Raw genomic sequence first — 18,697 nt, forward strand, 5'->3', positions numbered from 1 at the left:
GAAAGAAGTGTTGATCGAGATCATTAGCCACAATCTAATTGAATGGTGGAGCAGGCTCGACGGGTTGAATGGCCTACTCCTGCTCCTATGTTCCTTTGTACAACTCAGGAGGACATGTATCATGTTCAGAAGCAGGGGGGAGGGTTGGGGGGTGGGGGGGGGGGGGCGTCAGTTGAAATTGCCCTGTTTCCCCCTTACTCGGTACTCGTCCATAAAAAATAAAAGTTTTGTTTTATTCTCCTGATTTCCCCCCTTTATAAATGGTGGCATATACTTCCTAACCCTTAAATTTGGAAATGCTCCAATCCTCTATTCATAACTTGCCGGCAAACTCCAGGCCAGGTGAAAACAAAAGGGTTGGTTACACAAACATACACACAATGTTCCTTCTGAATGAATGTTGGTTGATTGTAGAATTCTTCTTCTTGCTGGAATGAGGTTTTTGTGACAGGGGAAAGCATGTGGATGAAGTCAGTCGGGAGGCACGAGTTCCAAGGTTCCAGTGGTTGGCAGTTTTGATGAGGGTCTGAGCTCTCTCTGCTGCCACTGGCTTGATGGAGTCTTTTGTTTTTGGAGGCACTGGTGCCAGGTTAACTGAACTGATGCTCCCTTTGTTGTGTTAGGACTACTAATGCTTCAGCCATCAGCACCGTTATGGGATATTACGAACTGCAAAGGTTTTCCTAGCTGGGACAGACTCCCCCATCCCCATGGTCATTGTTACCTTGAAACTGCTGCGTGGCATCAGGTGACCATCAAGCCAGTGGCAGCAGAGAGAGCTCAGACCCTCATCAAACCTGCCAACCACTGGAACCTTGGAACTCGTGCCTCCCGACTGACTTCATCCATATGCCTTTCCCTGTCACAAAAGCCTCATTTGTTGCTCTCTTTGGTTGGCTCTGAATATGGCGTTCAATATGGTCACCTTCCTTAATTCTAATTAAGTATTCTCTAGAGTCACCAGGTATCTTTCGATACCGCCACAAGGTTCAAACCCGAATACTGATCAAAGACTCGATACACCAGTTAGTTAGTTCAAAGTCAATGCTTATTTATTTACACACACAGTTAAATATACTCATGCATGAAACTCTACAGACTAAACTATCACTACTGCCTATACTTAGCTTCAGGCGCTCACTCAGTCAGAGGAACAATGGCCGTTGTTCGGTTCTGAGGCTGCTGGGGTCGAACTGGAACAGGGGAACAGCCAAGGTCGTCTGTCTGGTAGCGTGCGTTGACCTTGGACTTGCTTGCTTCTGGTGCAGCTGGTGGACAGGTCCCTCCTCGGTGAGAGCCGGGTCCAAGAGAATGATTCTCTCTTGGGGGCTCCTTCTTATACCCAAAGGGGCTTCGCACTCTTTTGGGCGGGCCTTGAACTTGGCCCCAATCAATTGGGCTGTTTCTTGATCATTCCTATTGATCTCATCCAATAAAGGGGTGGGTGCCCTGATGGCTGGGCATGTCCTAGGTGGCCGTTGACCTCGGGGTGTCTGCCTTAGTATCAGTTACTCAAATGTTACAATTTTGTTCCGGAGAAGGTGCCATTAGTATGCTAATAGGCCTACAGTTTTGGTCTTGTCTGGGAGCTGCGGCTCCAAAATACAGACAAGCTCTGAACCTGCTTGTTTTCTCAGCATTGTCCATTTTCCCTGCAATCTTTGCAAAGTGTCCATTTTGTAATCGGGAAGTGGCCATCCCAGAAGAAGAATTATACAATCAGCCAACCTTCAGCTGGAGATAGGTTGTTAGCCCAGCAATTTTCCATTTTCGTAACAGCACAAAAGAAAAAAATTATACTATAAAATGGTCCAGCTGATGAGTATATATACCTTTTATCTTTCCTGTCTCTACCCTGACACATGGAAAAAGAAAATGTCCTTCATTTCATCAAACCCACTCCTTCCACATAACATATCGGCATAGACTTTATTGTACCATAGCAAAGATCTGTATAGATTGCTTCAAATAGCTGGAACAGGTATGAGGGACCAAAATGGCTCACTTCTGTGCTGTGCAATTCTATGGAGCCCTCCCTGATCCTTTGACACAATTCAGTCCAGTAGCATCCCCATATCTCATCTGTCGACATCTTGTTTGATAATGTTCATGTGAAAGGCCATGGGACATTTTACAATGTTGAAGTTGCTATATGAATGCAAGTTGGTGTATTTGTTGTTTTTGAAGCCAAGCCTACTTTCCTCCAAAGCCAACATGTCCCCACTCACTCCCAAGCACACAGGAAAACATACACTCAAATGAGCTACCTCACCAACCTTGTTTCATCAAAAACTCTTGGCACCTTCTCTGGAATAACATTCAAGCATGTGACTGTTGTGTGTGCCTGTGATTTAAGGATCAAACTGCAATAAAGTTAGATTTATTGCAACAGTGGGATGACCGATGGCAGAATAAACTCCGATCATTTCATGTACTGAATCATTTTGGGTGCAAGATAATCATTGAACTTGGCTCTGTCGCCAGTTTAAAACTAATTGCTTTTAAAATTAAATCGGAATACAGCCCGAACACGGGACTTTTATCCAGTTGCTCCTTGCTACCCATACATTTGGGATGATTCCGCCCTGTCAGTAAGAAAATTACAAGCGAGTAGCACACATTACAATAAGAACTATATGTGTCTAACAAAGGATTTTTACGGCTCTATTTACTAGACTGAGTTATTTTTCTTTTATTTCCTCTTCAGAAGCTTCAAAATTCAGAACGACAACAATTTATAAAGATAATTGAAATGAGGGATTTTCTAATGTGACACAATTTTCCCTTCCTTTTCTCCTTTTCTTTGACTCAATTAGCCTCTTTCTGTACTGTAGTATATATATTCTGTACTGCAGGGATTCTATGGTTTCTTGGCCATAGTTCTACAGGTGTTGGGTACCTTTGAATTTCTTATAGGAAAAGCCATTATTCATGCAGATGATTGGGTAGTGAACATATCAAGCCATTAGCAGTAAACCAGAGCCAAAACCAAAATGTCTAGACGTGTATGTGGAATGCTGATCAGAGATCCCAACTCTAGCCTATGCTGAGTTTGTTCATCTTAGTCAGGGTAGCAGTGGCACCTTCCCCCAATGGGAAGAGTTTCTCTGTATCTACTCTGTCAAGACCCCTTATGACCTTGAACACCTCTATCAAATCTCCTTTGCTTCTCTAAGGAAAAAAAATAACTTCTCTAATTCTATCCATGCAACTGACATCCCTTATTCCTGGAAGCTTAGGGTAAATATTTTTTATACCGTCTCCAAAGCTGTCATGCGGTGTCCAGAATTGGATACAACACTCCAGTTGAGACTAAATAGCTCATATGGGAGTGCCTTGCAAACCCTTTAACCGTTATGACCACAGGAGCGGATTATCATTCGGATCGATGAGATCAGAGATCCTACTGCCCAGTAAACGATGTTTTAAGGCTGAAGAATTCTTAACCGGGATGTGCCTGGCCTCGCCTGTTGAAGAGGAGCAGCAGGTCTTCAAAAGAAGCAATGGCTTCAAAGCAGGTTCGGAAGACAATGTTGGTGAAGGTTTGTGCTTATAATGCAGGCAATGCTTCTGCTAGGCTATTAAACACTTCACTGTTTTCTACTCAGCATTGACATCAGGCACTTGCAGAGGTCAGGTTACAGTTACATCACATCTACGGGTAGCAGGTATCTGTGAAGTGTCTTCAGACCCAAATTATACTAACTGCTGACAGGTGGCACTGACCTCCGTGAAAGTGGAACTCTGTGAATGCCAGTTTGGGCACACGCAGCACAGAGCGCTACAATTCCTGGCAAGCTAGTTGTTAACATGCAGTGAACTCGAGCAGCAGTGTCTGCTTCAAATAAGCATGAAGAAGAATATGAGTTAAAGGCCTGGATCTTAGCACAGAGGGCATTCCTTTTGGGTTTGATAGCAGGGGCTAGCAGGGGGAGGGAGGGAGGAGGTGAAGGGAGATGGGGTTCTTGCTTTGTGGTTGGAAACCCAAGTGTTCAGGCATCCTGCATATGTCCTGAAGTGTTTAACTGATTGAGAGTAGGCTGACGCCTTGCCAAGTTCAAAATCCTACAGCACAAGGCGAAAGCTGAGCTGGGCTGAGAGCAGGGCCGTTGAGTGAGGAAGTTGAGAAAGAATGCATGCGTGGGAGTAGGGGTGTTGCTAGGTGATGGTCAGAGGGATCCAATGCATGCCAGCGGGACAAGTGGCTGCCAGGAGGCAATTGATGGTGGTTGGGGGTGTTGGGTAGTGTAGGTCTGATGGTGGCAGAGAGCAGACAGATTGTGATAGGGAGAGGTGGGAATGTAGGGTCATTTGTTGGATCAGGAGGAAATACTCCCATTCCTCTTAGCCTACAGGTCTCTTACTTCATGGACTCAGCCATTCATTCCTCCTTTCAGCTGCCCGGTTTCCTGGAGACTGGGAAAGTTAGTCGGCATGAGTTAGCTGGGCAGAGTTAAATGAGAATATAAGAACATAAGAACTAAGAACAGGAGTAGGCCATCTGGCCATTCGAGCCTGCTCCGCCATTCGATGAGATCATGGCTGATCTTTTGTGGACTCAGCTCCACTTTCCCACCCGAACACCATAACCCTTTATTCCTTTATTCTTCAAAAAACTATCTATCTTCGCCTTAAAAACATTTAATGAAGGAGCCTCAACTGCATCACTGGGCAGGGAATTCCATAGATTCCCACAACCATTTGGGTGAAGACGTTCCTCCTAAACTCAGTCCTAAATCTACTTCCCCTTATTTTAAGGCTATGTCCCCTAGTTCGGCTTTCACCCGCCAGTGGAAACAACCTCCCCTCATCTATTCTATCTATTCCCTTCATAATTTTATATGCTTCTATAAGATCCCCCCCCCTCTCCCGCATCCTTCTAAATTCCAACGAGTACAGTCCCAGTCTACTCAACCTCACCTTGTAATCGAAACCCCTCAACTCTGGGAATGATCTAGTGAATCTCCTCTGCACACCCTCCAGCGCCAGTACATCCTTTCTCAGGTAAGGAGACCAAAACTGAACACAATACTCCAGGTGTGGCCTCACTAACACCTTACACAGTTGCAGCATAACCTCCCGAATCTTAAACTCCATCCCTCTAGCAATGAAGGACAAAACTCCATTTGCCTTCTTAATAACCTGTTGCACCTGCACACCAATGTTTTGCAAGTCATGGACCAGGTCCCTCTGCACAGCAGCATGTTTTAATTTTTTATCTTTTAAATAATAATCCCTTTTGCTGTTATTACTACCAAAATGGATAACCTCACATTTGTCAACATACTATTCCATCTGCCAGACCCTAGCCCATTCACTTAGCCTATCCAAATCCCTCTGCAAACTTCCAATATCCTCTGCACTTTTTGCTTTGCCACTCATCTTAGTGTTGTTTGCAAACTTGGACACATTGCACTTGGTCCCCAACTCCAAATCATCTATGTAAATTGTGAACAATTGTGGGCCCAATACTGATCCCTGAGGGATACCACTAGCTACTGATTGCCAGCCAGAGAACACCCATTAATCCCCACTCTTTGCTTTCTATTAATTAACCAATCCTCTACCCATGCTACTACTTTACACTTTATGCCATGCATCTTTATCTTATGCAGCAACCTTTTGTGTGGCACCTTGTCAAAAGCTTTCTGGAAATCCAGATATATCACATCCATTGGCTCCCCATTGTCTACCACACTGTTAATGTCCTCAAAAAATTCCATTAAATTAATTAGGCACAACCTGCCCTTTATGGACCCATGCTGTGTCTGTCCAATGGGACAATTTCCATCCAGATGCCTCGCTATTTCTTCCTTGATGACCGATTCCAGCATCCTCCTTACTACCGAAGTTAAGCTAACTGGCCTATAATTACCCGCTTTCTGCCTACCTCCTTTCTGCCTACCTCCTTAAACAGTGGTGTCACATTTGCTAATTTCCAATCCACCGGGACCACCCCAGAGTCTACTGAAATTTGGTAAATTATCACAAGTACATTTTGCAATTTCCCTAGCCATCTCTTTTAGAACCCTGGGATGCATTCCATCAAGGCCAGGAGACTTGTCTACCTATCGCCCCATTAGCTTGTCCAGCACTACCTCCTTAGTGATAACAATCGTCTCAAGGTCCTCACCTGTCACAGTCTCATTTTCACCAGTCACTGGCATGTTATTTGTGTCTTCCGCTGTGAAGACCGACCCAAAAAAACTGTTCTGTTCCTCAGCCATTTCCTCATCTCCCATTATTATATCTCCCTTCTCAACCTCTAAAGGACCAATATTTACCTTTGCCACTCTTTTTTGTTTTATATATTTATAGAAACTTTTAGGATCTGTTTTTATATTCTGAGCAAGTTTACTCTCATAATCTATCTTACTCTTCATTATAGCTTTTTTTAATAGCTTTCTGTTGCCCCTAAAGATTTCCCAATCCTCTAGTCTCCCACTAATCTTTGTCACTTTGTATGCTTTTCCCTTCAATTTGATACTCTCCCTTATTTCCTTAGATACCTGCAGTAATCTCTTTGTGTGCATGTACACAAGGGGTTAATGTGTAATCAGTAGCACCACATGATCATTAGAGGGCCGGACCAACAGGGGTATAAAAGGCAGCCACATTGGGGCTCTCTCTCTCTCTTGGGTGCACTGTGATCAAGGCAACAGCAGACTAGTTTAGATGGCCAGTGGAGTTACGTATAGTTACCATAGTTAGATCTTGTTAACCTTATCACTAGTATCAAAGTTAAAATAAAGAATTCATGTAAATATTGTTGTAGTTATTCAATAAACCTTGTGTTACTACGGGAAGAGTTTGAATCTTCTTCATCGGGATTCAGAATACCTCAATACTAACCAAGGATTGAGTAGCACATGTTACCTACCACACAGGTAACAAAACATGGTACCAGTCGAGTGGCTTTAACAGAACTAGTTAGATTAGGTTGGACAAAAAGAGAAGAAAAGAGATGACTGGACATTCGCCTGTTGAAGGCTTCACGCAAATGGATCCTCGACGACTAACTATGGGACTATTGGACCTCTCGGGCAGCTGGAAAAAACCGGTAATTTAAGTTATAACTGGAAAAGATTTGAACAGATATTCCAATTATTTATCGCAGCTAATGGTTTAAGCACGGTCTCTAACGCAACGGAAATAGCGCTACTGCTCTCAATAGGCGGGCATGAAGCTAGGGAGATCTGCACGGTAGCATAGTGGTTAGCACAACTGCTTCACAGCTCCAGGGTCCAAGGTTTGATTCCCGGCATGGGTCACTGTCTGTGCGGAGTCGGCACGTTCTCCCCGTGTGTGCGTGGGTTTCCTCTGGGTTTTCCGGTTTCCTCCCACAGTCCAAAGATGTGCAGGTTAGGTGGATTGGCCATGCTAAATTGCCCTTAGGGTCCAAAATTGCCCTTAGTGTTGGGTGGGGTTACTGGGTTATGGGTATAGGGTGGAAGTGTGGGCTTGGGTAGGGTGCTCTTTCAAAGAGCCAGTGCAGACTTGATGGGCCGAATGGCCTCCTTCTGCTCTGTAAATTCTATGAATTACTTAGAAGACGGCACCAAAATAGAAGTAATACTTAAAAAATTTGATGAACACTGTAAGAGCCCATCTGGTGAGATGCTGCAAAGATTTAACAATTGTCATAAATACCAGAGAAATGGAGGGCCCATCACTGATTTTATTACAAATCTCAAGTTAATACACAGTGCAGTGATTATGCTGATTTCAGAGACACTGTGATAATGAATCAATTAATTTCTGGACTGTCTGATAAAAATTTGAGGGAAGAACTATCACAAAATAAGCACATAACTCTAGAAATCGCGATACAAAAATCCCTTGCTTATGAACAAAAACAAAATCAATACTTTGAGTCTCTACAAACACAGCATCATTATTTAGAAAACAAAATCGGAAAAAATGACGCAAACACTCTGTGGTGAGCCACGTATGGCTGTTGTATATATTATTGTATTTACGCACTGTTACTGTTGTTGTGTTGATGTTGTTGTTGGCTCTGCCTGTGGCTCCGCCCCTCTGAGAAGGTATGTAACCCATCGAACCGGGACAGTCTCTCAGTGTGGGAGAAGCTACTGGTGGGCATATTCTAGCTGATTAAAACCACAGTTCTTGTTAACTACTGTTTCGACTGGATTGATTGACATCACACTCACCATGAGGCAGTGGCAGGATCTCCATCGATGCAACAGCACTTTTTGATTGGCAGCCATCTTGGGAAAGGAGCCGCACATGCGCACTTCCCTAAAAGACGCAAACTGGCAAAACAGTGTTCTGCGCATGCGCGAGAAGCCGTGCATGCACAGTTGCGCCAAGAGTGCACAGTAAAGGAAACTCGAATTGCGCATGCGCAATCAAGTCCTACGCATGACGTCATGAGCGTCATGACATCAGAGGACCCGGACCACGCCCACTTAAAAGGGAAATGCACAAAAATTAACAAAAAGAAATTTAAAGCTGCAAAACCCACTTTTCTTACCTCAAAAGACAGAACAATGCCTGAACTTACAAAAGCAGTTGAAAATATCTTTCACAACACCCTGGAACAAGCAGTCTGCACCACCCAAAGTGAAGAGCACAATGAAAAATCCAAAACCAAAGAAGATGATTTGTTCATTGAACATGAAGAGAACGATAACAACTTCGAAACAAAAAGGGATGATTTGTCCAACAACCAATACGCACAATACTGCTCAGACATGGCGGAGTTATTCGGATATGCTAATCACAGCATCAGCAGCAAGGTTGAAAAGCTCAACACTACTCTTCTCATGGTAGATGAATCCAATACCATGGTGCCATGGTAGATCGTCGCTACATTGGATGACAGCAATACCCAAGACGAAGACGGCGCCACACAGAGAGCACAGAACGACTCCGTTGAGAGAGCACAGATCGACTCCACAGCGAGAACACTACACAACTCCACAAAGAGAGTGATGACAGACTCCACAGAGAGAGCGATGAAGGACTCCACAGAGTGAGCAATGAAAAACCCCACAGAGAAAGCGATGAAAGACTCCACAGAGAGAGCGAAGCAAGCCTCCACAAGGAGAGTGACGCAAGCCTCCACAGACAGCTTGATGACAGACTCAAAAATGGAAGCAAGCAAACACTCCATAGCGAATGCCATGCATGAAGAAGACCATGAAGATCTATCAAGCTTATTTCAGCCACAAGAAGAAGACTATGAAAGTCTACCCAGCTCATTTAGCCAACAAGAAGACACTGAATGTCTGCCCACTGTATGTGAGACAAGTGACGAAGAAATCACAATTCCCATACAGGATGTGCAGGATCACAGCGAGACTGACATATCTCAGTTCGTCTGCACAGAAGCACTCAACAATCAGAGGAGGGCTACTCATGAGTCCAGAGAAACTACGTCAAATGAAAGTGTGAAGATTTTACTCCAAAAGAGGAGCACCAAGAGTCCAGAGAGACCACATCAATAGAAATCCTGAAGATTTTGACTCCAGCAGAGGAGCGCCAAGAAACCAAAGGTGATTCAAATGAACCAGAAGTGACTCTAGAAGAGGAGTACCAAGGAAGCAAAGAAGAGGAACCAAATCCACCACAAATGACTGATGTCACCAACATCAATGCAACATCAGATCATTCTCACAATTCTCAAGAAAAAACGCTCAATGTAACAGATACCACAAAGGACACTGACACCAATAACTGTGACAATGACTCACATCATCCACATGGAACACTCATTGAGCACAACAGGAACAACAAAAACCGCAAGAAGCACAGCAGAAACAAAAACAACAACCGCAACAACGAAAACAACGTGCAACGCAACACGAGCAGCAACAACAACACCAAGAAGCGCTGCAGAAACAAGAACAACGACAGCAACAACAAAAACTACAAGAACAACAACAAAAACAACAAGAAGGATAACAAAAACTGAAACAACAAGCACGACAAAAACAACAAGAACAACAACAATAAGAACGACAACGAAAACGACCAAGACAGAAACGACAACAATGAAACAATGACCTGTACAACATGGTACAACTCTACACATGAAGGACAATGTCACAGCACACTGCAAAACAATGGCAAGTGTACAACCATGCCATGGCATGGCAACAAATCTCACAAATTCACATTTGCTCCACAACAAACAAGCAAACCAGCTTTCAAAAAAGATGACATACAGAATCAATACCACAAACACAGGAAAAAGTCCAGGTCAGACAACGAAGATGTGACACAGAATCGCTACCGCAAGCATAGAAATAAAAAAGCATAAATCAGACAACAAAGTGATTCAACCATTCAAATACCTGACTTCTTGGCTACTTAAACACAGGAACAGTGATGACGTTCACAAAGAAATAACAACATCAACATCCCCATTTCAACAACAGAAGAAGAAAGCAACTCAACCGAACAAACTCACAAAGTATGGACTCGCAAAAAAAAATTTTTGAATTACGATTGGACTCATAAATATTAATTGGCTTTGTATAATCGTCAAGATCATCACAACTTGTACATTACATCATTTGTCTACCTATTTCACACAAGCAAAAAAAAACTTGAGAGACTGAATGTATTAACATTTGACGGACTAACTCATTGATTTTATGTAATGCCTTTGCAAACTGCATCCATTATGTTTGTTCAATTTCCTTTACAACATACAGAAAATACGTAACATGAAAAAAGGGGGATGTAGTGATCTCTATGTGTGCATGTACACAAGGGGTTAATGTGTAATCAGTAGCACCACATGATCACTAGAGGGCTGGACCAACAGGGGTATAAAAGGCAGCCACATTGGGGCTCTCTCTCTCTCTCTTGGGTGCACTGTGATCAAGGCAACAGCAGACTAGTTTAGATGGCCAGTGGAGTTACATATAGTTACCATAGTTAGATGTTGTTAACCTTAGCAGTAGTATCAAAGTTAAAGTAAGAACTCATGGAAATATTGTTGTAGTTACTCAATAAACCTTTTGTTACTACTGGAAGAGTTTGAATCTTCTTCATCGGGATTCAGAATACCTCACCACTAACCAAGGATTGAGTAGCACATGTTACCTACCACACAGGTAACAAAACAATACCCATGGTCAATTTTCCCTCGTCCTACCGTCCTTCCTTTTTGTTGGTATAAACTTTTGCTGAGCCCTGTGAAAAATCGCTTGGAATGTTCTCCACTGTTCCTCAACTGTTTCACCATAAAGTATTTGCTCCCAGTCTACTTTAGCCAGCTCTCCTCTCATCCCATTGTAATCTCCTTTGTTAAAGCACAAAATACTAGTGTTTGATTTTACCTTCTCGCCCTCCATCTGTATTTTAAATTCCACCATGAGTAACTCTTCCCTGCAAGTGGATGATGGTCACTCACCCCTCATCCCACCTCCGTTCAAACTGGAAGTGAATGAGTTTGTAATGGGCCTGGTTTCTGTTTGGATCTTTTCTAATTTTAACCTCTGACCTGACCCCGACTCACCTGTTTTGGGGAAAGATTGATCCCAAAGTGTCCAAGGTATCCTGGAACTTTCAAGAAGTGGCTTTGCAAAAAACTGAAATTATACTTCTGCCAGTGGGTGCTTCAACCAGGATGGGGCTTTGCAACATGTTGCTTCAGTGTGATCAGTAGGCAGATCAGGAAACTACACTCTTGTTACACAGCCCCCTTTTGTTTTAATGCACAGCCCAGCATGGTCCTTGCACTGATATGAAATGAGGATTATAACTGCTTGCTTCACTCATTATCGTGTGTTCAGCCTGGAGGCAGAATCTTGGCTCATTGCCTGCTTCATCATGAGCCATTTCCTTGGCAGTTTTTGTCAATGTTTTTTTGCCATTGTCTTTCCACTCTCCAAGGCAGGGCGAGAAGGCAGGTCCCATGTCTAGCTCAGCAGGAACAGGCATTGAACCAACAATCTTGCCATTATTCTGAACCACCCTTTAGCCATGTAGCCAGCTGAGCTAACTGCAACCCTCCCTCTTGCTTCAATCGAGGGAGAGAAATGTTTGCTTTACTCTGCCCTGTTAATGTGCGGCAATCAGATATGGACAGCTTGACTGCAGCTGCTTCAATTTCCAAGGCCCAAATAACTACGTACCATCTTTGATTGAAAAGTATATGACCGGATGGGAGGAGATTACACGTAGGCATGTGCTGTGGACCCTTTCCCTTTGTTAAGCTAATTATTAGTGCCCAAATTCATTTTAAAATGAAAGGAAGCTGCATATTTCTGTGGCATCTTTTAGAAGTCCCAAAGCACTTTGCAGTCAATGAAGTTCAAAGTCTAAATACTATTATCCTGCAGCATGTTATAGTGCGGGATGCAGAGGTTGCTGAGTGCTTGCTGGGATGGTGAGTGAATTTTAAAAAACTTACTGTTGAAGGTTTCCAACTGAATCCTGTCGGAGTGAGGACAGAGTGACTGCTGGGTAAGTAGTCCAGATTTAAATTGTTTGCGCAGGCCCATGACAGTTGATTGCTGTTACAGTGCGGGACACAGTGGTTGCTGGTTGAGAGTTTTATTTTTATCTTTATTAAAGTTGGGTGGTTGCTAAACCCAAGACACTACACTTGCAGTGTCCCCCACCCTTCTTCCTCCTCTAACCTAAGGGGGTGAGTGAATATCAGGGAAGCACTTTCTTTCTTTTTCTTGTTTTTGCCACAAGTTCTCTCTGGGGGATGGCAGGGAAGGCAGTGCAATGTTCCTCGTGCAGAATGTTTGAGGTGAGGGATGCCATCAGTGTCCCTGCTGATTTTACCTGTGGGAAGTGCACCCATCTCCAGCTCCTCAGAAACCGGGTTAGGGAATTGGAGCTCGAGCTGGATGACCTTTGGGAGGCAGGGGTGGTCATAGATAGTAGCTTCAGGGATGTAGTTACTCCGGAGAATGAAGATAGATGGGTGATGGTGAGAGGGGCTGGGAGGAAGCAGTCAGTGCAGGGATCCTCTGTGGTCGTTCCCCTCAGTAACAAGTATACCGCTTTGGATACTGGTGGGGGGGGGGGGGGGGACGACTTACCAGGGGTAAGCCACGGTGATCGGATCTCCAACACTGAGTCCGTCCGTGTGGCTCAGAAGGGAAGGGGGGAGAGCAGGAGAGCAATAGTTATTGGGGACTTGATAGTTAGAGGGACAGATAGACGGTTCTGTGGCAACGAAAGAGACTCACGGATGGTATGTTGCCTCCCGGGTTCCAGGGTCCGTGATGTCTCGGACCGTGTTTCCAGAATCCTTAAGGGGAAGGGGGAACAGTCACAAGTCATGGTATACATCGGTACCAACGGCATAGGTAAGAGTCGGGACGGGGATTTAAAACAGGAATTTAGGGAGCTAGGGTGGAAGCTGAGAGCCAGGACAAACCATATTGTCATCCCTGGTTTGTTGCCGGTATCACTTGCTAGCGAGTTGAGGAACAGGAAGCGAGTGCAGATAAACACGTGGCTGCAGGGATGGTGTAGGAGGGAGGGTTTCAGTTATGTGGATAATTGGAGCACATTCTGGGGAAGGTGGGACCTGTACAAACATGACGGTTTGCACCTGAACCAGAGGGGCACCAATATCTTGGGAGGAAAATTTGCCATGGCCCTTCGGGGGGTTTAAACTAATTTGTCGGGGGATGGGAAAACGAGCTGTAGTCCAGAAACCAGTGTTGAGAGTAGTGAAGTACTGAGGAGGGTATCAAGGTCGCAGGCGCGTACCGGCAGGCAGGAAGGTGGGTTGAAGTGTGTCTTTAATGCAAGGAACATCCGGAATAAGATAGGTGAACTTGGAGCGTGGATTGGTACTTGGGACTATGATGTTGTGGCCATTACGGAGACATGGTTAGAACAGGGACAGGAATGGTTGTTGGAAGTTCCGGGGTTTAGATGTTTCAGTAAGAGGAGGGAAGATGGTAAAAGTGCTGGAGGAGTAGCATTGTTAATCAAGGATAGTTTAACGGCTGCAGAAAGGCAGTTCGAGGGGGATCTGCCTACTGAGGTAATATGGGCTGAAGTTAGAAAGAGGAAAGGTGCGGTCACGTTGTCAGGAGTTTACTACAGGCCCCCAAATAGTAATAGAGATGTGGAGGAAGAAATTGCAAAGCAGATTATGGATAGGTGTGGAGGTCTCAGGGCACTTTTCATGGGTGACTTTAACTTTCCAAATATTGATTGGAACCTCTATAGGTCAAACAGTTCGGATGGGGCAGTTGTTGTACAGTGTGTGCAGGAGGGTTTCCTGACACAATATGTGCATAGGCCGACAAGAGGTGGGGACACATTGGATTTGGTACTGGGTAATGAACCGGGCCAAGTGTTAGATTTGTTTGTGGGAGAGCACTTTGGAGATAGTGACCACAATTAGGTGTCTTTCACTATTGCAATGGAGAGGGAGAGGGCCATACGGCAGGGCAAGGTTTATAATTGGGGGAGGGGTAATTATGATGCGATTAGGCAAGAATTAGGGAGCATAAGATGGGAACAGAAACTGTCGGGGAAAGGCACAAATGAAAAGTGGAGCCTACATAGAATTACATAGAACATACAGTGCAGAAAGAGGCCATTTGGCCCATCGAGTCTGCACTGACCCACTTAAGCCCTCACCTTCACCCTATTCCTGCAACCTAATAACCCCTCCTAACCTTTTTGGTCACTAAGGGCAATTTATCATGGCCAATCCACCTAACCTGCACGTCTTTGGACTGTGGGAGGAAACCGGGTCACCCGGACGAAACCCACGCAGACACAGGGAGAACGTGCAGACTCCGCACAGACAGTGACCCAGCAGGGAATCGAACCTGGGACCCTGGCACTGAAGCCACTGTGCTATCCACTTGTGCTGTCGTGCTGCCCACACAGCTTGTTCAAGCAACAAGTACTGTGTGTCCTTGATAGGTATGTCCCTGTCAGGCAGGGAGGAAATGGCCGTGTGAGGGAACCATGGTTCACAAAAGAGGTTGAATGTCTTGTCAAGAGGAAAAAGAAAGCGTATGTAAGAATGAGAAAATAAGTGTGGTAAACCACATTATTGTCTTTTATTCACTGCTGTATTGTACATGCCTGGGCTTGTCTTGGCTGGCTCTGTCTGTGGCTCCTCCCCTCAGGCTTCTGTATAAAAGTGGCAAGTTCGGGTCCAGAGGCAGAAAGCTTGCTGTGTATTAAAGCCTCAGTTACGTTTGCCACTCATCGTCTATTACTGATGGTGTATCAATTTAATACACTAAACTTCTAAAGATGGACTCTTCACTCAAGATGAACTCCTCACTCAAGCCTGATCGCTTGCAACTGGACGCACAAGCAGCTGACACTACAGAGACTTTTGAACACTGGCTAAGCTGCTTCGAGGCGTACATCGCATCTTTCAACGAAGACTTCACAGACCTCCAGAAGAAGCAGGCCCTCCACGCACTGGTGAGCCCAAGAGTCTTTAACCTCATCAGGGAGGCCCCCTCGTACGCGGAGGCAATAACGCTGCTAAAGAGACATTACGTGAAATCCGTTAACCAGGTATATGCTAGGCACCTCCTCGCCACGAGACGCCAAAGCCCTGGGGAATCACTCCCGGAATTCCTACGTGCCTTGCGCATTCTCTTCCGGAACTGTGACTGCCGGGCGATATCGGCTACCCAGCACGCGGAGCTGCTGATCAGGGACGCCTATGTCGCAGGCATGCACTCGAACTATATCCGTCAACGATTATTAGAAGGGGAGACACTCAGTGGGCACCCGATATCTCTAACGCTAACGCCTATACTTAACTTCGGGTGCCCTCCTAGAGACAGTACAACTCTCCAACTCACTGGAGGTGGCCTCCCAGAACATGGGGGCCTCCACCTCCGACTGCGCGGCACCCTCGTGGGCCTTGTGGGCACAGCCTTCAACTGTTGCTCTGTTTATCTGGTTATAAATATGGCAGTTAATATGGCCGCCTTCCTTAATCCTAATTATGGTTACGTATCTACTTTCAGAGTCGCCAGGTATCTCTCGATATCGCCACAAGGTTCAACCCGAATAACGATCAAAGAGCCAGTTCAAAGTCAATACTATTTATTTACACACACAATAAGATCTACTCATGCACAACAGTACTATAAACTAAAATATCTCTAACGCTAACGCCTATACTTAACTTCGGGTGCCCACTTGGTCAGAGGAACAATGGCCGTTGTTCGGATCTGAGGCTATTGGGCTCGAAGAGAAACAGGAGAACGGATAAGGTAGCGTCTGGTAGCGAGCGTTGACCTTGAACTTACTTGCTTCTGGTGATGTTGGTGGATGGGTCTCTCCGCCTGAGAGCCAAATCTAAGAGAACGAATCTCTCGGGGGGGTTCCTTCTTATACTTGGAGGGGCTTCGCACGCTTTTAGGCGTGGGTGCCCTGATGGCTGGGCGTGTCCTAGGTGGCCATTGGCCTTGCTTTGTTTGTGTCTTTCGGTTGGTATACTGGCGCCGGGATGTCTGCGACAGTATCAACTACCTGAGCGTTAGTCCTTTGTTCCTCGGAGATGGGCCATCAATATGCTAATCGACCCAGAGTTTTGATTCCGCCTGGTAACTGCTTTCCAAATATACATTCAGGCACTGTGCCTGCTTGTTGTCTAGCATTGTCCACATTTCCCTACATTCTTTGTGAGCATCCATTTTGTATTCTGGAAGTGGCCATCCCAGATGGCTACACAACCGACCTGGGTGTGACGCACGCCTGCATTGCCCAGCGGCCCGCCAACGCGGAGGCCCGAAGTGCTACTTCTGTGGCCAGAGTAATCGCACCCGACAATGCTACCCGGCACGGAACGCGACCTGTAACGGCTGTGGGAAGAAGGGACACTTCGCAAAAACCTGCCAGGCCCGACCCTCCCCCAAATCTTCTAGGCCCAGCAGCGCTGCCTGCTGCCTGTCGGGGCCACCCCCAGATGCCGCGTCACCCGCCATGTGCGACCCATGGGTGCCGGCATATTCAAATTCGGCTGACACATGCGACCCACAGGGGCCGCCATCTTGGACGCCATCTTACACCTCACCCGCCACGTGCGACCCATGTGGACTGCCATCTTGGACGCGATCTTACACCCCACCCGCCAAGTGCGACCCACGGGGGCCGCCATCTTGGACGCCATCTTGCACCTCACCCGCCACGGGCGACTGATGGGGGCCGCCATCTTGGGACCACTCTGCGGCCTCCCGGGAGGCCTGGTCACCCGACCGTAGGCTGGCCGCCGCCACCTCCGACCGGCCTACCGACCGCCTTCCGACACTTGCCTCCGTCACACTGGACCAGTCCCGGCCGTACCACCTCACGAAGTCCACGATGACTGTCCAGATCAACGGGCACGAGACGGCCTGCCTTTTCGACTCCGGGAGCACAGACAGCTTCATACACCCAGATACGGTAAGGCGCTGCTCCCTCTCCATCCTATTCTGAATCCCGATGAAGAAGATTCGAACTCTTCCAGTAGTAACAAAAGGTTTATTGAGTAACTACAACAATATTTACATGAGTTATTTACTTTAACTTTGATACTACTCCTGGATCTGTAAACACTTAATTAACTGCAAATGTTTGCATTCAAAGCATTGTCTTGCAACTTTGAATTTGTCTATATATATGTTTCTGGAACATACCTCTTCATTCCCCTGAGGAAGGAGCAGTGCTCCGAAAGCTAGTGTTTGAAACAAACCTGTTGGACTTTAACCTGGTGCTGTAAGACTTCTTGCTGAAAAACAGAAGGTTTGAGTTAGAGAGCCACATTAACATGTTGTTCTCTCTGCCCCCAGCACATATCGTTCTAAGTGTGCTTTGTTGTCCTTTGGTGAACAACAATGATTTTGTGCATGACATGGAACCAAATTTGTGTTCAAACTATGCACATTATTTCTGAAGTGCCGAAAAAAGAAATCCAGTCTTTGAAAAGAAATCAATTTTCATGTGTTGCACAACAAAACCATAATTCATCTGTGAACATTTAGGATTTCAATCCTTCAATTTTTAGGGGGGGAAGATGTTGAAAAGATAGTTCTGTGATGAAAACTCCAATAGAAATCCGTACTTAAAATGTCAGAGCACTGCAGAGATATATGAGAATGTAGCCTCAGATTCCTTCTTAGAATAGTAATTTCATATGATCTATCTTCATGAGATAAAGGTATTACAGCATTTCAAAGTAGCTGTCAATTCTCAATTGATTTTCTTAGTGAGACGGATTAAAATATTTTCAAACACATGCACATTGGCCTTGTGGTCAGCCAGTGGACATAATATAGGTTCCTATTATATCTTTGAGAACAAATACTTGAATTATTGTCTCCGAATTAATGGCATGCATTGATGGATGCAGAATGCACTTCACTGAATTATGGAAGTTAACCATTGCTGCTGTATGCTCTTTTCTCTACGTATTAAATAAAAACAGGGCTAACCTGCAGTCTTGACTTGCTGCAGCATTTCATCAAGTTCTAATTATCTATTCATCAGCTATCATTAGTCTTCTGGGAATGGTGCAGTTAAATACGCACAAGCTCATGGCTTGTTTAGTGCGCTGCACTCCATAAGTAGGGGAAATTGGGGCGACACTGTGGTGCTACTGCCTCACTGTGCCAGCCACCCGGGTTCGATTTTGGCCTTGCTGGGTTGTCTGTATGGAGTTTGCACGCCCTCCCTGCGTCTGCGTGAGTTTCCTACAGGTGCTCCGGTTTCCTCCTACATT

The 18,697-nt window shown here is 45.3% G+C and overlaps 1 protein-coding gene across 1 annotated transcript in view; it reads left to right on the forward strand.

Moving 5' to 3' along the window:
* Positions 1-18,697, forward strand: part of LOC140418302 (glutamate receptor ionotropic, kainate 3-like) — a 727,178-nt gene that overhangs the window by 589,238 nt on the left and 119,243 nt on the right. The gene's annotated exons all lie outside the window — the stretch shown is intronic.

This window comes from Scyliorhinus torazame, chromosome 1, assembly GCF_047496885.1.
Source record: "Scyliorhinus torazame isolate Kashiwa2021f chromosome 1, sScyTor2.1, whole genome shotgun sequence".
NCBI lineage: Eukaryota > Metazoa > Chordata > Chondrichthyes > Carcharhiniformes > Scyliorhinidae > Scyliorhinus > Scyliorhinus torazame.